Raw genomic sequence first — 18,372 nt, forward strand, 5'->3', positions numbered from 1 at the left:
TACTGTATAATGATGTACAAATAATACCTTCTTTTACAGCAATGTTGACATCTAAATATTCGATGTTATCGCAGCTCACTTTATGCGTTAATTTCACCGGATGATCTCTCAAGTTGTGACTATCGATGGTATTAATCAATTTCTCAACAGGCCCCCTCCATAATATCAACAAATCATCGATGTATCGACAGTAGAAGAATACATCTGTCGACACATCGATGTTATCGAAGAATATCGATTGTTCCACCTCAAACATGTAGATGTTAGAATAGGCCGGTGCCATGGCAGAACCCATGGCACACCCACGGCACTGAAGGTAAAAGCAATTGTCATACAGAAAGTAATTTTTGGTCAAGATCATTTGTAACAAATCAATATGAAAATTCAATTTCTCACCAGCAAACGTCCCGGTTTGTTCAAAAAGTCTCCTCACTGCCGCCAATCCCCCATCATGAGGGATGACCGTGTAGAGACTTTGGACATCGATACTACACAGAACAATATTGAGAGGTATTGCTGCCAAACTGGATAAACGTCTGAGCAGGGTATTAGTATCCAACAGGAAGCGAGGGTGTACTTGAATGAGTGGCTGCATGATAGAATCCAAGTATAAAGCCACAGGTTGAAAAAGCGAATTCACTGCTGATATAATTGGCCTTCCCGGAGGCTTGGAAAGAGTCTTATGCACTTTGGGAGTAGTATACAGTACTGGTACCACAGGGTGAGGTGGCAGCAGCGCTGCATGTAATTTTTCTGAAATGAATTCATTATCCAGGCCATATTTCAGAAGTGTCGCTAGATCTTTGGTGTACACAGCAGTGGGGTCATTTTGAAGCTTCAAATAGGTATCAGCATCAGACAGTTGGCGTGCAATTTCGTCCTTGTAATCCTGTAAATTTTGTATCACTAGGGCTCCCCCTTTATCCGCTGGGCGGAATATTAGATCTTTGTTAGAAGCCAGCTTCGTGAGTGCCGTGGCTTCGTCCCTTGACATATTATTGCGGATTTTGGACGGTTGTGCAGTAACCAAGTTTGTCTGCTGATCCAACAATCTGGTAAATGTCTTAATCGACGCATTCGAAGATAACGGGTCAAAGGATGATTTGGGCATCAGCCTGGCAACTTTAGGTGGGAGTTGTTCTGTTGATACAGCTGGTGAAGGATCTCTGGGTTTAGCAAAGTATTCCTTTAGTTTTAATTGGCGATATAGGCAGTATTTTTCAACTTGCCACTGGAGGGGGTCTTGGGGATAGGTAGGCACAAACGACAATCCTTTCATAAGAACTTTATGTTCAATTGGATTGAGCTCATAATCGGATAAATTGATCACTAGATCTTGTAATTCTTCGGGGGTCTGCCTAAACGACCCCTGCCTACGCCACTGTTTACTGCGACGGGTAAACCGGCGTTGCCTCCCCTTTCTCGGCGTTTGTCCTTGGTAGGCACCCCTAAAGGGCCACTTTGTGTAGCTGATGGCATGGGGGTTTCAGAATCACTAGCCGTAGATGTATTTTCCCTCGATGTATCTAAATTCCTTTGTGGCCGTTGACGCCGTCGGAAGAAAGGTTTTTTGCGGTCATCACGATACGATGTATCGGTCCAGCGGTATACTGTATAATTAGCATAATCATTGTCTACCTTAGCTTTCTTCTCAGCTTTAAAACGGATTAAATCACGTTTGTATGTCTGGATCTGGTTAGACAATTTGGTGTACCAGTCCACCGTCGTATCGCTTTCCAGCAATGGTTTACAGGTAAGTTCAAGGTCAATGATTTTAGTTTTAATAGCCTCCATTTCTTTAGTAGATTGCTCAATAATAAGTACAATGAGATCTAAGGAACACTTGTTAAGGAATCCATGCTATGGATACGCTGGGAGACCTGCATAGTTATTCTGAAGCTGAGATTAATAAAATCTTGTACACGGGTATATTGGAGGAGCAGGATGAAGCTAAGTCTAATGAGGACAGCTATTATCAATTACTGCGGCTTAAAAGAAAAGAGATCGATTATTACTACCACTGTCTGACATTGAGTGATTATTATCGGTCTAAAAAAATCCCCCGCGGGCTGCGGGTTAGGAACTCGCCAACAATTGGCCGGAATGACCCCGCTTTTTGTAAGAAGTGGGTAGGAATACTGAACAAGTGTTCCTTAGATCTCATTGTACTTATTATTGAGCAATCTACTAAAGAAATGGAGGCTATTAAAACTAAAATCATTGACCTTGAACTTACCTGTAAACCATTGCTGGAAAGCGATACGACGGTGGACTGGTACACCAAATTGTCTAACCAGATCCAGACATACAAACGTGATTTAATCCGTTTTAAAGCTGAGAAGAAAGCTAAGGTAGACAATGATTATGCTAATTATACAGTATACCGCTGGACCGATACATCGTATCGTGATGACCGCAAAAAACCTTTCTTCCGACGGCGTCAACGGCCACAAAGGAATTTAGATACATCGAGGGAAAATACATCTACGGCTAGTGATTCTGAAACCCCCATGCCATCAGCTACACAAAGTGGCCCTTTAGGGGTGCCTACCAAGGACAAACGCCGAGAAAGGGGAGGCAACGCCGGTTTACCCGTCGCAGTAAACAGTGGCGTAGGCAGGGGTCGTTTAGGCAGACCCCCGAAGAATTACAAGATCTAGTGATCAATTTATCCGATTATGAGCTCAATCCAATTGAACATAAAGTTCTTATGAAAGGATTGTCGTTTGTGCCTACCTATCCCCAAGACCCCCTCCAGTGGCAAGTTGAAAAATACTGCCTATATCGCCAATTAAAACTAAAGGAATACTTTGCTAAACCCAGAGATCCTTCACCAGCTGTATCAACAGAACAACTCCCACCTAAAGTTGCCAGGCTGATGCCCAAATCATCCTTTGACCCGTTATCTTCGAATGCGTCGATTAAGACATTTACCAGATTGTTGGATCAGCAGACAAACTTGGTTACTGCACAACCGTCCAAAATCCGCAATAATATGTCAAGGGACGAAGCCACGGCACTCACGAAGCTGGCTTCTAACAAAGATCTAATATTCCGCCCAGCGGATAAAGGGGGAGCCCTAGTGATACAAAATTTACAGGATTACAAGGACGAAATTGCACGCCAACTGTCTGATGCTGATACCTATTTGAAGCTTCAAAATGACCCCACTGCTGTGTACACCAAAGATCTAGCGACACTTCTGAAATATGGCCTGGATAATGAATTCATTTCAGAAAAATTACATGCAGCGCTGCTGCCACCTCACCCTGTGGTACCAGTACTGTATACTACTCCCAAAGTGCATAAGACTCTTTCCAAGCCTCCGGGAAGGCCAATTATATCAGCAGTGAATTCGCTTTTTCAACCTGTGGCTTTATACTTGGATTCTATCATGCAGCCACTCATTCAAGTACACCCTCGCTTCCTGTTGGATACTAATACCCTGCTCAGACGTTTATCCAGTTTGGCAGCAATACCTCTCAATATTGTTCTGTGTAGTATCGATGTCCAAAGTCTCTACACGGTCATCCCTCATGATGGGGGATTGGCGGCAGTGAGGAGACTTTTTGAACAAACCGGGACGTTTGCTGGTGAGAAATTGAATTTTCATATTGATTTGTTACAAATGATCTTGACCAAAAATTACTTTCTGTATGACAATTGCTTTTACCTTCAGTGCCGTGGGTGTGCCATGGGTTCTGCCATGGCACCGGCCTATTCTAACATCTACATGTTTGAGGTGGAACAATCGATATTCTTCGATAACATCGATGTGTCGACAGATGTATTCTTCTACTGTCGATACATCGATGATTTGTTGATATTATGGAGGGGGCCTGTTGAGAAATTGATTAATACCATCGATAGTCACAACTTGAGAGATCATCCGGTGAAATTAACGCATAAAGTGAGCTGCGATAACATCGAATATTTAGATGTCAACATTGCTGTAAAAGAAGGTATTATTTGTACATCATTATACAGTAAACCCACAGATAGAAATAATCTGCTGAGGTCAGACAGTTTTCACCCCAAGCCACTTAAACGTGGCCTTCCCTACTCTCAGTTGTTGCGCATTCGGCGTATTACATCTGATCCCGTGGTGGCAGATGCTGAAATGGATAATATGATATCCAAATTTGTGAATAGAGGTTATCATATTGAACAGTTGAGACGTGAAAAACAACGAGTACTTGCATTAGACCGTAACACACTCATCAACCAAGTTGCCATTAAGAAAGACAAAGGGGAAATGATCCCATGGGTATGCCAGTATAATCCATCTAGTGAAAATATTAATAATATCTCTAAAAAACTATGGCCTATTATCCAAGGGGATAAAGACCTTAAACTGGCTGATACCAGGCTTCTTGCTTGTTACACTAGGGGGCGCAATCTTAGAGATATCTTGGTGAGAGCAGATATCTCTGACCTTGCAACTCCTACAGACATATATGCCAATACCCGGAAGGGGTGTATCAGATGTACGTGTGTTACGTGCCAATTTATGATCCCGGGGGATACATTCTCCCATTCACTATCTGGGAAAACTATGTATATTACCCACCGCCTCAATTGTTCCTCCAGGTATGTTATATATCAGATCCTCTGTCCCTGTGGACTGTCATACATTGGCAAAACTGAATGCCAATTCAAAGAGCGTATGACAGCCCACAGATCAGCAATTAGAAATGCCATTATTAAGGGACATAGCGATCAACCGGTCGCACGCCATTTTTGCAGCCACCCTCACCCCCTTTCATCTCTAAGATACCGCATGATTGACCACCTCCCTGCCTCTATACGAGGGGGAGATCGGTCTAAGAAACTGATTCAGCTTGAAACCAGGTGGATCTTTCGCCTGGGCACAGTTGCACCTAGGGGTCTTAACGAACATCTGGGTTTGGGATCCTTTTTATAATATGCTCTGTTAGCATGTAGCTAATCAGTTATTAGTATTCTTGATTGCAAACAGTCTGTGCCTCCTAGGCATTAAGTGCCTTGAATGCAATAGATGTGATGTATATTTGATTAAGCCTAGCGCTGATTTTCATTATTGTTTTTTTTCACAGATCATGCTGCTTTGTTTTGTTGTTCTTGTGACGCTGTTTGTATACTCCTGTAACCACGGTGACGGGTGCACTCTGATTATGTTTTGTGATGTCATTCATATGTGCCAGCAGGCAGGGCGGAGGCTTCCGCCCCTCCCCCAGCCTCCCAGTGTGCTCACTTGGGTGTTTAAAGGTAAGACTGTTTTGTATTCTTTTTTTATACCTGACGAAAATGCCACTAATAAACGGGCATTGAAACGTTGTGAACCTTAACTGGTCTGTGAGTATTTCCTTCATCAAGTCGCCTGGAGTGCTATATCTTCCTTGTCCTGCTGTCTGTTATGCTATATGGGCACCCGGCGCTGATTTACTTATATGGAGAGCCGGATCCTGCTGCAATTATATATATATATATATATATATATATATATATATATATAGATAGATAGTTGGAAAGAAGGATGGCACTCAGGAGACTTTAAAACTCGTGCTGTATTTGAAGTGCAAACAAGAGCAAAATACAGCACGAGTTTTAAAGTCTCCTGAGTGCCATCCTTCTTTCCAACTGTACCCATCCCCCTGTGGAAGGGCACCGGGGCAATCGACCAGTTAGAGGAGTGCCGGGCTGCATACCCCCTATATATATATATATATATATATATATATACATACATACATGTAAACCTGACCCATTGATAGGACGATGCTTCCTTAGAAAAGGATGTGGCCATGCTATCTCATGGGGGTGGCTGCATTTTTGGATGGTTTCAGAGAGGCCTGATCTTGGGTTACCCCCCACCCCTCCTTAGAGTCCCTGTCGGCGATAGCTTCCCAATACAATTACTGGTGAAAACACAGTAGATATCAGGAAAGATGGATAAATAGATACATTTTTAATATTAGTTTTCTATTTTTTATTAAACCAGTGCTGGAAGACGAAGCCAGATCTTCTTCTAATGCAGTGCAGCAATACTTGGTCTCGCATGCACAGATGGGCCCCATGAATGGGCAGATATATGTAACAAGTCTATGCTTACTGCTGCCAGCTGGCCCTGATCATCACAATAAGAAAATCAGTCTTTTGGGGTCAATACATTTAAAGGGCCGATTCCTGATAAAGAGCTGATCTATAAACCTTTATGCTGGTAAATATGCATGCTTTCTGATATAAACATATATGATAGATGCACATGGTACTTGTCATTCCTCTGATAAAAGTGTTAAATGTAGAGTCTCAAGACAATGACTTACATAGAAGATTCCCAGTCTTTGACAGATGTACCTCGTTAATGGTTTCTATCTGATTCCTATCTATTCTGGCTTTATATCTGTGTGTGTCTGTTCTGCACCCTTTGGGCATAAAGAAATAAAAGAGATAACTCATTAGCATTATCCGAAGGAAGCTGAAATTAAGTTATGCATGGAAAGCAGCCCAACCTCCCTCTGTAGAATGGGAAACCAACCAGAACTGCTATCAAAACCTGGTCCACCTACGCAGAATCCACTGGGACTTGCAGAAACTTTCCCACGGCATCTTCCTCCCTATCTCTGCCCACTCACTCTCCTAAAGTCTCTGCAACTATTCTTTGAAATATATATATATATATATATATATATATATATATATATATATATGTTTCATTATTATTTTTACTGTTCGATATCTGTAGGCTACTGTCATTATTAATGCTGGACGAACACTATACACATATGTGGTCTATCCATCCAGAGAATCGTACAGTGTACAGATGGAGACGTTCTCGGCAATGGGATGTGCAAACGAGTGAGACGCTCACATGTCCCCATCTGCTGGTCTGCCCTCCGCCAGCTGGTGAACTTTGGGGAGCGCAGGGAGTGAACGAGAGCAGCTCCGCCTGTGTGCACGTGACTGGTTGGAAAATACTGTTTGGTTGGATCTACTAGCATGTCCCCCCAAAGTGAGATTCCTCACAGTAGAGGAACGGAGGAATGTCTTGTCCCTAGGAGAGGAACGCAGATATTGTAGACCATATACATGGCTATCTTATGTTGGAGGTGATATGTACAAGCATCGGATCGGATATCAAAACACATCAGATTTGGCCAGTTTTCACGCGATCCATCGTAATCGGACAAAAACAGACCAAATTGGACCTGTGTATGGGGGCTTTTACGTGGGGTCTCAGGGAGGCAAATGTGTCAGCCCTTTGCAGCTAGTTTTCTGATCACTCATTGTTATCTTATTATAATTTGACCATAATCAGCTTTGTGTCTTATTTATGGATTCATCGTGTAGTGATATTCATCCATGCCATATCATGTGCAATGTTTTAATTATATTGTACGTCCTGATGTTATTTTTTTATTAATTGTAGTTTTTTTATTCACGTTTCTGCCAATACCAACATTGTGACTGGTTAATAAATGTTATTATACTGTACCTAACGCTAGGACCAATCTGTCATATTTAGGGTGAGATGTACTAAGCCTTGAAAAGTGATAAAATGGAGAGTGAAAAACCACCAACCAATCAGCTCCTACCTATCATTTTTCAAACACAGCATGGAGTATGGCAGTTAAGAGATGATTGGCTGGTGGTTTATCACTTTTCATTTTATCACTTTTGAAGCTTAGTACATCTGGCCCATAGACACAACGCCACACGGTGGACACTCTACATTTGGCATGTGCAGCTCATAAACCAGTAGGTGTATATCGCAAAATAATGTGAAATGGGCATTACAGTGTGTTTAGCGTAATGTGTAATAAGTATTACGGTGTGTGGCACAATGTGTAATAAGTATTACGGTTTGTGGCATAATATGTATTAAACGTTACGGTGTGTGACATAATGTGCAATAAAAATTATGGTGTGGCACAATGTGGCCTTGCCCTTATTGTCATTTAGCCACTCCCCTAGTTTCATGTAACCACTCCCATTTGACATATGACCACGCCTGCGGCGTGCGCTACCAGTACCACTGAGAAAAAAATTCTACTTGCACCACTGGCAAACACTGGCCCCTTTTGTGTGTGTAACTTGGCGTCCATCCCTTCGCACATTACACGCCCCTTCACCCGCGTGGCATGAAAGCTCTCACACCATCTAGAATCTCCCTGAAACTAGTTTCCAACAGTAGGCAAGTACGCCCCCCCTTACCACCATGTTACATCTGCCATTTTTTTAAATGCCATTGTTGAATATCATGCTTAGATGAAAGGATGAAAGCCATATACTATTGAGAATGCTCTTATCTCATGCATTTGCTGTGAGTATAATATTCCTCTGACATTGCTTGCCTCATATATACTACTTCCTGTCACCAAACAGATTGTGAGAAAAGGTTACAAATCACTGATGTGACATCTTCTTTAGAATCACCGTCTCCGATTTTCTTTATTTGCAGCATTCATATTACCTCTGAATGCTGATAGGCTTCAGTCAGTGATGAAAATATGACCCTGAGGATTTGCACAGGATTGACTCTTCTTGCAACATATAATCCAAGACAGTTGTTCTCTCTCATCACTTCATATTCTTTACTTAATGAGGGAGATTCAATTGTTTTCTCTTCTGCGTCTTGCTTCTAAGGAAGCAATAAACGTGGATATTTGTGTGGAGATTCCTGGTCTGCATAAACAAATTTTTTGCATTTTCTGTTATTGAATCACATTATTTTGGCCCCAGAGTCCAATTTAATTAAACTGTAGATTTCTCCTTTATGTCATTATGCAAACATTTATTTACATTTAATTTCATAAAGTAGAAGCTTTCCTTCCTCCATTCCACAGCTGTATAAATTAGGATCAACTGGAAATGATATGGTTTATATGTGTATTTATAATCGATTTAATAGCAGTTTAAAGATGTAAGCAGCCATTTACAGACTATTTGAAATTAGCAACAGCTATACCCTTTAGCAAAAACCATAGTAGATAAGGGCGTAAGCCCTTCGATTTTCCCCATCATCGCTGTGCATCCACTCTGGGCAAAAACGCACCGCTAGTGTTTGAAGGCACAGATTTGTGTCCCTCTTCTGTTGCCATAGACACAAGTCACCATTTATCTGGGAATGCTAAGAGCTGAGCAAATGGCATCTCTTCACCTCCTATTTGTAGGCAGTTTGGAAGATGGTTAGATAAGGGTGCAGAAGGTGAAGTTTCATAAATATACCATTATGCATTGACATTATATAGAGTCCTGTTTTCCACATGCTCAGTCATCCAAATGAAAAAGAGGGTCTAATTCAGCATGGATTGCTAATTAGAGAATATGCAAATTGAGTGATTATTGAATGATTTTGCATGCATATGCATCACGCATGCATGAGGGGAAATAGCACTTCCTACTCTGAATTGCACCGCGTCTATTCAGTGGGATAGGTGGACAGGATCATGTCAGCAGATCATTCAGCTCTGGATATGTCTCCACAGATACAAGAACAGAGGCATGGTCGAGATCGCGGCACTTGCCGTGAGACCACACCCCCAAACCGCAATGTCATGACTCCTATTTTCAGATGCTGGCCTTTGGCGCACACTAACATGTAGAGGCGTACCTAGATATTCGTAGGCCCCATAGCAAAAGTGTGTAAGGGCCCCCTATTTAACAATTGATGGTGACAAATGTATGTAAAACATATAAGACAGCAAAGATGGGCCCCATTCAGCTCTGGGCCCCATAGCAGCTGCTTCCCTTGCACCTATGGTAGTTAGGCCCTTGCTAACATCCCTCCTGCAGCAACCGCAAAGATGGTAGATATGTAAATACAGGTTAATACCGAGGTTCCCAAACTTTTTTGAATCACGGCACCCTAGAGTATCAGAATATTTTTCAGGGCACCCCTAGGCCAAAGTTTGTTACCAAGAATAAAAAATAAAGAAATTAAATTAAATAAGTTGTGCTTAAATGTCATCCTTAGGTCCAGTTATGTGGTGAGGAACACGATTCACTTCTGTTTCACCACATATTTTATAATTGGAAGCCACAAGCACTGATTTTGCCTGTTTCATTGGCCATAAATAATTTGAATTGGTTCTGGACCACCAACCTGAGGCACCTCTGCAAGTGCTCCGAGGCACCCCAGGGAGCCTAGGCGCACAGTTTGGGAACCACTGGGTTAATACTTTAAATAAAATCTAACCAGTTCAACTATTCAGATGCCTACTTGTGCAATAAAATCTACTTTTTTCAAATAGGAATTAAAATTACTTTTGTAATATTATATGATGAACATAAAATAATGTAATATAAACTCAATCCACCTTGTTTAAAACTTGCAGAAAGACAAACACAAATAGTTGAAATGAAAATGTGATATGAGCAGTTACTGATGTATTGATTTGTTGCCAATAGTTACTTGAATATTTTAAAAGGAAAATGTGATTTTTTTTTTTACATGAATTATTAAAGTAATAGAGAGATGCTGTGCAGGATGCTCATACATTGCCATAAAAGTTTTGGCAAATCAAATATGTTAAGTTGCTCGTCTGCTGTTGTGCCTTATGTAGCACAGCTGAGGGAACACTTCAAGTCATATGAAGTGTCGCCTGAAATATACCTCATGCTGCAATAATCTTTATTTGGCTGTACCGGAATAATTACACAGGAATGTATAATATTGGTGCATCCTAAAATTTTACTTTACTACAGAGGCCTTTGGAAAACCCAAATTCCTTTATACCCCTTTCACACTGAACAGAGAACCAGGGTTATTCCGGGATGCGGTAATTTGGTCTACAGCATTATTGTCTACAGCATTAACAGTCATTAGGTCGACACCATTAGGTGAAAAGGTTGACATGGGAAAAGGTTGACATGGTTCTAGGTCGACAGGTCATTAGTTCGACAGGTCGTTAGTTCAAAAGGTCATTAGTTTGACAGCGTGTAGGTCGACAGTCAAAAGTTCGACATGGTTTTTTCACTGTTTTTTGAGCCGACATGTACCGACAGGCGGTATTTCATGCCCTACCATCCACTAGGGAGTGGTGGGGCAATAAAATAATGTGCCGAGCGCAGAGAGGCACCGTGCCCGACACATACCGAGCGCAGCGAGTAATGCGAGGGTGTATGGTGCACTTTAAACTGTGTCCATGTCGACTGTGTTGACATTCAGGTAAAAAAAAACAGTGAAAAACCCCATGTCGACCTTTTCACTGTCGAACTAGACATTGTTGAACTAATGACCTGTCGAACTAATGACCTATCGAACTAATGACCTTTCGACCTTTCCCCATGTCGACCTTTCCCCATGTCGACCTAATGGTGTCGACCTAATGACTGTCGTCCATCATGCTGTAGACCAAATGGTCCCAACCCGGTTATTCCTGGGTCCGACTTGGGTTGGCTGCAGGCAGATCTTGAAAGGCAGACCTTGGTCATGCTGAAATGCATGCTGATTGGCAAGCTCAAGAGCGCTTGGAGATGATGTAATCTCCAAGTGCCCTATGTGAATGGTGAGGATCATGGACGAACTGGAGGTGTGAGTGAGTGTAAGTATATCTGAAGCCTGGTTCTGACCCAGGTTTAGTATCCCGGGACATGTTTCGGAGTCGGAGGTTCAGTGTGAAAAGGATACTGTTTTCCTATGGCCATAATAGCCCGGTGCACAATAGACAGGACATCAAACCATGTTTTTCTGAGGGGTCAAAATACATTCCTATTAACCGATTTTGCTGGACAGTCATGTTTATGCCCCTCCTGTTTATCTGTTTTCCATCTTTGCCCCGCCCATCAATCTGTCTTTTCATTTATGCCCCCTCACGTTCATCCATCTGTTCGTCTATGTCCCTATATGGTTCTCTGTCCACCTATGCCCTCTTGTCCATCCATACCCTCTGTCCATCCATGCCTCCACCACCATACTGTACTGTAGTCAAGTAATGTCTCTCCTGCTCACTCCTTCTTCCTTTCTCTCTCTCTCCTCTCTTCCTAACACTCTCTCTTGCTCATCTCTTTCTCTCTCCCTGATATTGATGCTCTATTTCTCACATTCATTCTTTTTTTCATGAAAACCCTCTCATTCTCTCTATTTCTCTATCCCTCTCTAACTGTCATCCTCTCTATCACTCCCCTCTTTTACTGTCAAAAGATGGAGGTAAGGGAGCCTGTTCAAGATTTTGCTATGGGGCCCAAAAAGTTCTAGTTACGCTCCTGTCTGGGAGTCTCAAGAATTTCAGCAAGCGTTCCAAGAAATGCAATCTACTTCCTGCATCCCGCCCACTTTCCTAGTGCATTGAGCAGAGCATTGATTTGATGATACAACTTGTAGCAGATCAAGTCATCAAGGTCCTGTCCCCAGAGTAGGCCATTGTGATGTATGTTGCGGTACCATGCTCATCGCTCTTGCAACTCCGTGATCTGCCTGAGAGAATATGAAAAAAGGAGGAAGCAAGATTTCTATTTGGCGCATACATATCAAATTCATCTACTGCAAAGCTGATAAACCAATGCACAGTAACTGTAATCAATTGCTAATTATGAAATACATTACTACTGAAAAAGACAAATTGTGCACCCTCTGATAAATCTGTCCTCAATGTATTTTGGACCATTGTAGATGGTCTGTGCTTTGATTGGACCTGCTGAAGATATTGGTTGTGAGAGACCTCGATATTAAATGAGTGCACCCTGAATGTTTGTTTGAAGGTTGAACATACACTTGGCTGTCACAGACCCTTTTTACAAAATGTACTGACCTATTGCACTGATGTTGTCATGGGAACCACATGCTTAGCATTGTTAATATTTCCCATAGTGTGAATGCTTTATACAAGCTTAGCAAGGTCTGAAGTGCGGCGTGCCTTAAGGTCTCGGTGGCTCCCCCCTCCCTCCCTTACCCGGCTAATGTGCTGCTGCTGCAGGCGGGGCTGGCTCTCCTTCTCCTCCCTGCACCCGGAAGAGGATTATAGTGCAGGGAGGAGGAGGTCACAGGTCCGGGCAGCACAGCGCTGTGCTGCCCGGCCACATGTGAGGGGGGTCGGTGCGAGGCGGCGTGGGTCCGTGCGGGGCAGCGTGGGTGCGTTAAGAATCCCATAGGCTTCTTTGCTGTTGATGCCCCCCCCCCCGTCGCAGTAACCTGGCGGGGGGTCTTTAGAGCATCCCACAATGCGGTAAAAACCCTGATAATTATTAAACAATCATTCCCCTACACACACACCCCCGAAACAGGGACAGCGCGCGCCGGAGGTGTGTGTCATTACACATAATGCCACACACCGTAATGCCCATTCCACATAAAGCCAACACCGCAATGCCCATTAAACATAATGCCAATTAAACAATGCCCATTACACATAATGCCAACACCACAATGCCCATTATACATAATGCCAACAACTTAATGCCCATTACACATAATGCCACACACCGTAATGCCCATTCCACATAAAGACAACACCGCAATGCCCATTAAGCATAATGCCAATTAAGCAATGCCCATTACACATAATGCCAAAGCCGATATGCCCATTACACATATCACCGCACACCATAATGCCAATTAAACATATATTTGCCTGCTTTAACCCGTGGAGTGGCACTGTTTGTGAGAGAGAGAGAGAGAGAGAGACATATATACACACACACACATGTAAAAGTCTAGGCAGAACAATGTACTTACAGTACAGGCAGTGTTTCCTAGCAGGGTCAGCTTGAGCTCAGCCTCCATGAGCTCCTCCAGGGCCCCTCACTACATGCAGCATGAACTGTTCCTTGTACCTTCCTGGTGCAGGGCCTCCCACGCTCCCGCCGGCGGCCCCCGCAGGTTAACTGTAACCCGCTCTCTCTGCAGCCCTAGGTAAATGCTTGTTGCCTAGGGGGTTCCTTTTAAACAGCGCGCCAGCGCTACCCAAAGCCGCACTTCAGGTTAGCGCTGGCCGCGGCGCGCTGTCATCCTCTGACAGACACTAGAGGTACAGCAGTACCTCTAGTGTCTGTCTCCTCCTAGGCGGCGGCCATTTTTGGAGGGGCCGTCGCCATGGAGGCCTGTCTGCGGTAGCAGGACCCGACGTGCGGCAGCAGGACCCGACGTGCGGCAGCAGGGCAATGATTATGTGAGTGCACACAGCCGGCCCCGGCCCAGATCCAGCCACTACATACCGGCCCGGGGGGCATGTGGCATCCTGCCCCCCGGCCCAGCCCGCCCCTGCCCACAAGAGGCCAATCCCTTCAAAGTGTATATGTATTTACAGTGTAACCTCTTGAATACACTAGTGCAGGATTAAAATGTAACATACTGTATATACTGTACTGTACAGTGGCGGAACTTGTAGGCTGTGGGCCAAGGTGCAAAAATATAATTTGCCCCCATCCTCCACCCCAAGCCAAGTTCACAATATGAAACACGACAGTGGGTAACAGGGAGAGGCAGGGGGAAGCAGTGGGTGGCAGTAATAGGGTGATAGGGGCAGCAGTGGTCTCCTTAGTCCTCTGGGGCTCCGGTCCCCTGCACCAATGGTAGTTCCGCAACTGGTACTGTATCTTGTGCATGGTAGGAAAATATATTTTTGATCATTTTATCTATTCAGTCTTTCTAAGAGGTTCTATTATGAGCCCTGTGGTAGATTGCATCCTATATTCTGCACACTGGCTTTGCTCAGTTTACTGTTTATTGAATCAATAGAAAATATCACTTCTTCTATTTTCCCTTTAAAATTGTCATATTTATAAAAGTGTCTCAATAAGTAAAACACGGAGTTCAGCCGAGGAAACGCCTCAAGCTTGTGCACAGCTGTTCATTTCTTCACTGATTCTCTCTTCACACGACAGGTTGCCCATCACACTTTCTTTTTATTATTATTAGGAATATGTTCCCGAACCAGCAGCTTCATTTTGTGCCGCCTCTGGGTATTTTATATGCAGCGTCCCATGTCCCCTGCTGCTATGGTTTCACCCCTACTGTTTCTCCTCCAGATGAGATGAATCAATGGAAAATTGTCATTTTTAATTATGCCAATAAATATAACTACATATATAATATCTAGAAGATACATTTCAATTAAATAGTATTAAAAAAGAACCCAAGTAAAGAGAGGTTAGAGCTGCGGCACCAATTTTTCTGTCATAGGCATAAGCCCTGTAACCTTTACCCAGTTCCAGCCCCCATCAGAATATATTTTATCTTGAAGTATTTGAACAATTAAATTAATTTGGTCTTGCTTTCTGCTATGCACGTCTGCCCGCCTCTTCCTCAGTCACGGAGATCCCCGCACGGCTGCGAATGGATGTTTAGCATCCATTCGCAGCCTTGGGTGCGGGGCAAAATGGCCGCCGACCATCAAATGATTTCTCCAGCGCTCGCAGATGTAAAACACCTTTCTGGTGTCTTACATTTGCGAGTGCCCTGTGCGGGAAGCGTCATAACACAAGACAGGATGGGGTCATGGGGGCTTGTGGTTTATGCCAAATTCTGGCCTTAACATACTTTGTGTTATTTAAATGGTATAGCTAATTTTGGCCCTTCTGGCCACGATTTAAATTATCGCCCAGTGTTACCACTATAACCGATGCGTGCTCTTACAGGTCATTAATGTAATCTCACTAGATCGCTAGAAAATGCCTCTACATCGCTCCATATGTAGGGGCAGTCACGTAACTATAATTTTTCCGCCCCCGACGAAAATTTTGCAGCGCCCCCCCCCCCTCCCGTGCCACCTTAACCCTCCGCTCAGCAGGGACCCGCAGATCTACTCTGCGGTGCGGTGCGGTCCCGGCTCCCCTCCTGCTTCTACTATAAAAATGGTCCATCACAAAATGTCCGCCCCCATACAGCAGACAGTTTCACAGAACTGTCTGCTGTATGGGGGGCGGCCATTTTATGATGGTCCATTTCCAAAGTAGCAGTAGCCAAGAGGGGAGCCGGGACATGGGTGGCACGAGGGGGGGCATGGGCGAGGGGGGCATGGATGGGGGGGTGTAGGGAGCTTAGGATGGAGGCGCCGAGGCGGAGCTGCCTGTGAATACTTTAGCATGACGGGTGGGATCCGCCATGACCCTGCGCTGGGGCTGCGGAGCGATACTTACGCCACTGTGTAGGGGCATGGCAATAGCGATGCGCGGCCCCACACATTGCTATTACCTCATTGATTTTATATCCAGGATACAGTGTAAATCTATAATCACCGGTGTCAGGGCCAGTGTTCTCACGGAGAACAGATTGCCCAGCGGCACATCACTGTGCAGCGCTGAGCGATCCGAGCGATCGAACATCGCTCAGAACCACGCATAAGATCGGATCAGATGTCGAACACCATGGGACAACGCATCAGATGTCGAACACCTTCGTTTTTTCCACTTTTCACTCAATGTTTTGGCCCAATCCATCGAAATCAGGTAACAAGAGGCCAAATCGTATAAGTTTATGGGGGCCATGAGAGTTTCAACCTTTACCCAAACACATATAATGGTTAATGATCAAACTAAAGGGGCACATGTCTTCACGGAAATGACTCGATCCCGAGCCATGCCTCTCCTCTACTCTGGGAGCTGCAGGCATGCCACCATATCCATTCCCTGTGAATAGACCCTGTAGGCATGCGCACAGCATCTATACCCTGCTGCTCCACTAAGCAGAGCAGCGAGCTATGGGACCTCCCATCTGCCCCCAACACTGCTGCCTGTGGGTGGGACAGATCCAAAAAACATGGGACTGTCCCACAAAAATTGGGACAGCACTATTCCTTACATCTGTATAATGATCATACCATCTTAATTGACTGGTTGTGTTGGCCCTGCATTCCCTTGGGGGCCCTCAAGCCCCAGCTTAGCACACACTCTGTATCTGTTACTCTCGTTTCCTAGATTATATATTTTGTGTTTTTTCTTTTTCTTTCTGATTTAGCAATTATTGTCAGTGCAGCTCTTTTTCAGCTTGTTTCTGTGTGTGGGTGGTGAAATATGTTTGTATGAAAACTTGTTTTTGAAACTGTAGAGATGTTTTGTTATAATCCTCGGGCAAAATGATGAGCTGAAAAAAACCTTGTTTTCCTGGCAAAAGAAAATGTTTGTCGAGCTTACTTTCATTAGTTTATACCCTTTTGGTAGTGTGAGTGTTGGCCTCTGATATTTCCTTCCTTGTTTAATGATGATGAGGAATTTAAATGAAAAATTATTATTAACTAGCTGGAACCGACTTGGTTCCAGGCTTCTCTCTATCTCTCAATGTGTGTGGTGCATTTATATAAGTGCAGGTATAGACTATGGATACTATTGGAAACTCGACTGTGGCCCTAAAGAGTCACACAGTGTTTTTTTAAGGCTCATGTCTAATAGTGCTATTCAGTGGCGGTTTTTACCAGGGGTTCAAGAAGGGGAAGGGAGCACTGCCTATTTCTGATGGCAGTCCTGCTTATCAGCAGCTACTGTAGGCATATGACGTATTCACGTTCCTGTTCTGTGCACACTCCGTATGTTCTTAACTCTATGGGGATTCACTATGAGTAACAGTCCAGCATATTTCTGTAACAAACTGCACAGATCTTCAACTCTTTCCTTATTTATATTACTGTTTTTCCAATAAATCCAAAACCCATAGTTCTACTTGTAATTCTCCATGTAGGTGTTGAACTACCCAGGTAATACATTGTTTGTTATCTTGACTGTTTTACAATGCATGGACTAGAGCAAACAACTCATTTTTCATTCCTAACTCATTGTATATCATTTTTACAATGCACTAATTGGGAAATACAAAAACAGCAACAATTGTTTGCACTTTTCACTACCACTGGTCAGTCTGTCCACCAATCATAATTAAAGCCCTTATTGTCATGTGAAAAGTCAATAGAAAGTTTGTTTTATTGTTGTCAGTTGTTCCATAGAGGATGACAACTCGTATGAATAAAAGATAAAAACAAACCAAAAGTACAAACTTTTCTTAAGGCAAAGCCCATGCTTGCAGTACCTGATAATGAAACCTGTGTGTTACTCCCATAACCCTTTTTGAATTGTGAAAGAAGCCTTTCTTTATTTAATGATACATTCTATGGAGCATGGGCTCCGTTTATCAAAGGCAAATCAGCGATAAATCCAATGAAAACTGGAGATTTCACAGGATTTTGAGATTCTGTGTATTTATCAAAACTCCTTCTAATTAATGACTATAGCCGTCTTTCCTATATGGTAGAGCCTTTCCGATGGACACCTCCAGTCCTCCATTTACTAATCCTATCTCAGATTGTTGCTAGTCAGGGGTGCTCACTTGAAAATAATATGCTTATTATTTGAATTAGCATTTTCTCCAATTTTATTGTTTTCATAAACTGTTTCATAGTCCTTATGGTTCACTCGCCAAGACAAATTCCTTCTCAAATGGACAAAACCATGTGCACTGCGAGAGTT

General features: G+C 43.3%; 1 protein-coding gene and 1 long non-coding RNA gene across 10 annotated transcripts in view; both read left to right on the top strand.

Annotated features, from left to right (window-relative positions):
• SGSM2 (small G protein signaling modulator 2) overlaps positions 1 to 18,372 on the top strand; it is a 318,515-nt gene that overhangs the window by 39,630 nt on the left and 260,513 nt on the right. The window lies entirely within an intron of this gene.
• LOC146059742 (uncharacterized) lies at positions 5,152 to 8,738 on the top strand. Its single transcript, XR_014470308.1, has 3 exons — positions 5,152 to 5,247; positions 5,981 to 6,199; positions 8,441 to 8,738. It is a non-coding gene; the product is annotated as an uncharacterized LOC146059742 (long non-coding RNA).

This window comes from Crinia signifera, chromosome 2 (genome assembly GCF_055691185.1).
Source record: "Crinia signifera chromosome 2, ASM5569118v1, whole genome shotgun sequence".
Taxonomy (NCBI): domain Eukaryota; kingdom Metazoa; phylum Chordata; class Amphibia; order Anura; family Myobatrachidae; genus Crinia; species Crinia signifera.